Source organism: Molossus molossus, unplaced genomic scaffold (assembly GCF_014108415.1).
Source record: "Molossus molossus isolate mMolMol1 unplaced genomic scaffold, mMolMol1.p scaffold_m16_p_10, whole genome shotgun sequence".
Taxonomy (NCBI): Eukaryota; Metazoa; Chordata; class Mammalia; order Chiroptera; family Molossidae; genus Molossus; species Molossus molossus.
In genome coordinates this window covers 87,883,175-87,887,119 of record NW_023425345.1, presented here as the reverse complement: position 1 = coordinate 87,887,119, position 3,945 = coordinate 87,883,175, and the positions used below count along the sequence as shown (strand labels likewise).

General features: G+C 42.7%; 1 pseudogene; it reads left to right on the top strand.

The window, feature by feature from the left end:
- Positions 1 to 1,690: 1,690 nt before the first annotated feature.
- Positions 1,691 to 3,061, top strand: LOC118623796 (annotated as a pseudogene).
- Positions 3,062 to 3,945: the final 884 nt, after the last annotated feature.

The window sequence follows — 3,945 nt, the reverse complement described above, 5'->3', positions numbered from 1 at the left end:
GAAGGTTGAGAACCACTGTGTTAGAGGCATTTGCCAATTTTGAAGGTTCATTGGGAGGCTGAGAATGTGAACTGAGCTTGTGAAAGACCCTGGGTTTAAGGGAAGGAAAGGAACTCAGTGCTGCCAAGAAGAAAAGCATTGATAGATTCACAAGTTTTAGGTTGGGACTGCACTCCATGAATAAGGGTGGTGCTGAGATAAATCTTTCCACAAAGGGTTAAAGCCTAACTGATAATCATATCATTTTATCACGGAACTGGGATAATCCAGTATTGCTAATTTCCCTAGCCACCTGTCAGAAGCAAACAAAATCCTCCTTGAATGAAGGTAATATTCTAGTCTTAAATTATCTCTGACCGTTTTTCATATGCAATATCTGACACTGAGTGAAAAATAATCAGACATATAAGAAAGCAAGACAGTGTAGTGGAAAATCAAACGAAGCAATAGACAGTACAAGGAACTCATCAGGAATTTTAAAAAATGGGAGTTTTCATACATGGATTTTAAATTACAAATGAATAATGTAGCTGAGAGAATAAGACATGACATTGACAATTTTAACATATCACAACCATGTACTCTAAAAAGATACAAAATGGACATTCTAGAACAAACATAACTAAAATCAGAAACCCAGTGGACAGATTTAACATGAGGCTAGACACACTAAAGAGAGAATTAGTGAACTGGAAGATAAATATGAAAAAATATACATACAGAATGAAGCACAAAAAGGTTAACACACACACTCAGACGCACATACACACACACACAGGAAACAACATAAGAGACACAGGGGAACTAGTGAGAAGCTCCAAACCTGTATATTAGCAGAGTCCCAAACGAAGAAGAGAAACTTAAGCGAGAAACAATATTTGAAGAGACAATGAACGATATTTTCTTTAAAAAAAAAAAAAAAATCTGCGAATCCAAGCTGGATGAACACAAAGAAAACTACACTAAGGCACAATGACAGAGAAAGCATTATATAGCCAGCTAAGAAAAAAAGAAAACTTACCATCAAAGCAGCAACAACGAAACTTATAGTTGATTTCTCTCCGAGAGGAAAAGAAAAAAGAAAGCCCTAAAGACAATGGAAAGATGTATTAAAAATGCTGCGAAAACATTTGCAAAACAGTTTCTATAAGCTGAAAAAACATTTTTCAAAAATGAGCATGAAATACAGGTATTCTTCAGCACACAGGGAAACTTCGCACCCACAGACCCATGCGGAAGAAAATACTTTCTAGCTGTATGACCATGGGAGAAGAAAGCTGTTCTAAATGGATATTCACAAAGACACAGAACAGATTTAAGAACTTCAAACAGAATAATTAAGTAATTTTGATATAAAAGTATAATATTATCCTGTAGGGCTAAATCTATTACAAACAACATGAGTTAAGAGGATAGAAGCAGTTAAAGCATTCTAATGTTCTTGCATTGTCTGGGAAGAGGTTATATTTATTTATCTTAGATTACGATATGTCATCTATGTATGTTGTGATCTCAAGGGCAGGAAATAATATTAAGAGAATATGTAGCTAACAAGTTAATAGCAGGAGGGGATGAAATTATAAAAAGAATTAAACGAAAGAAAGGAAAGACATGTAACTTGCGTCACAGACCTGGCACTCACTACTGCTTGAATCTGAGTCTCAGCTTCTTGCCTTCCTCCCTGAGCAACATGAGCTTCAGTATCTGCTCCAGCTTCTCCACAAACAACCCGACCCTCTGCCCACCAGGCCAGCTGGCCAGCAGCACAGCCAGCATCGGTGCAGGCGCTGAGGCCTTGGGCTCCCAGATCTCTGTGTCCCACTCCACCAGTGTGTGGGGCAGCTGGGGCTTGGGGGCCTGGCTGCAGGGATGGTCAGGAGTCTGGCGGGCATGGGGGCATCCAGAGCAAGAACGAGGCTATGCCTGAATGACCCACCTGGCCTCCTACCTGGAGAGGGTGAGAAGGCTGGAGGCTAATAACCAAAGACTGGAGAGCAAAACCCAGGAACACCTGGAGAAGAAAGGACCCCAAGTCAAAGACTGGGGACATTATTTCAAGACCATCAAGGATCCGAGAGCTCAGATCTTTGCAAATTCTGTGGACAATGCATGCATCATTCTGCAGGTTGACAATGCCCGTCTTGCTGCTGACAACTTCCGAGTCAAGTATGAGACAAAGCTGGTCAACCCCAGTCTGTGTAGAGTGACATCAATGATCTCTGAAAGGTCACTGATGACACTAATATCACTGGGCTGCACCTGGAGACAGAGATCGCGGCTCTCAAGGAGCAGCTGCTCTTCATGAAGAACCACAAGGAGGAAATAAATGGCCAACAAAACCAGATTACTACTCTGGGCTGATGGTGGAGTTGGATGCCCCCAAATCTCAGGACCTCAGCAAGATCATAATGGACATGAACGCTCAGTATGACGAGCTGGCTGGGAAGAACCTGGAGGAGGTAGACAAGTACTGGTCCCAGCCGACTGAAGAGGACACCACAATGGTCACCTCACAGACGACTGAGATAGGAGCTGCTGAGATGACATTCACGAAGCTGAAACGCACAGTCCTATCCTTGAAGATCAACCTGGACTTGGTGAGAAATCTGAAGGCCAGTTTGGAGAACAGCCTGAGGGAAGCAGAGCCATGCTGTGCCAGCAGATGGAACAGCTCAACGGGATCCTGCTGCACCTGGAGTCAGGGCTGGCAGACGGGCAGCGCCAGGCCTCGGTGTAGGAGGGCCTGCTGAACATCAAGGTCAAGCGGAGATCGCCACCTACCGCTGCCTGCTGAAAGAAAGGGAAGGCTTTAATCTTGGTGACACCTGGACAACAGCCACTCCATGCAATTCATTCCAAACACCACCCCCGCAGGATTGTGGGTGGCAAAGTGGTGTCTGAAGTCAACGACACCAAAGTTCTGAGGCGTTAAATGCAGCAGAAGTAGAGAGCCCCTTGGAGGTGCAGGAGGCCAATAAAATGTTCAGAGATCATTGGGAAAAAAAGAGAAAGGCAAGAAAAAGAATACAGAACAGGTAATACAGAGAAAAAGCAAATAGCAAAAGGGTACACCTAAACCCAATAGTATCAATAATCACATTAAATGTAAATAGATTAAATATAACAATTAAAAAACCAATATTACCCTGGCCGGTTTGGCTCAGTGGTTAGAGCGTTGGCCCGTGGACCAGAGAGACCCAGGTTCGGTTCCTGCTAAGGGCACGTACCTCGGTTGCAGTTTGTCCCCAGCCCCAGTTGGGGTCATGTGGGTGGCAACCAGTCGATGTGTCTCTCTCACATCGATGTTTCTCTCTCTCTCTCTCTTCCTCCCTCTCTCCCTCCCGCTCTATCTGAAGATAAATGCAAAAAATGTCCTCGGGTGAGGATTGAAAAAAACAACAATATTGTCAGAATAGGTTAAAAAAGAAAAGAAAACAAGAACCATCTATATGTTATATATAAGGGAAATACCTAATATATACAGAAGAGATTGAAAGTAAAAAAAATGGAAAATTTATATAATGTAAAAACTAACCAAAAGGAAACTATCATCACTATATTACTGAGAGCAGGTTTATGAAAAGTGGGGAAGAACACTTTGGGCGGGGAAGGAGGACAGGGAGCCCAGGCACGCAGTCTAAGCGGTCTTGGTGAAGAACCGTTTCTCTACGGAGGACAGCGGGCAGAGGGGGGAGGCCAGGGTACGTGGAGCATGGCGATTCGGAAAACTAGTGGGACATAGGTCTGGAAAGATGGGGCCAGGTTGAGGGAAACCCTGTCAATATTTTCAGTGGATATTATTAGTCATGACTATAATCAAAGTTGGCATATCTGTACTTAACGGTTAAGAAAAATAAAAATTTAAAACTTGTCATTATTAACCCCATAAATAGCCTTTAGATTATTGGAATAAGTCTGTTTATTTTCTACTATACGTGTTTTTTT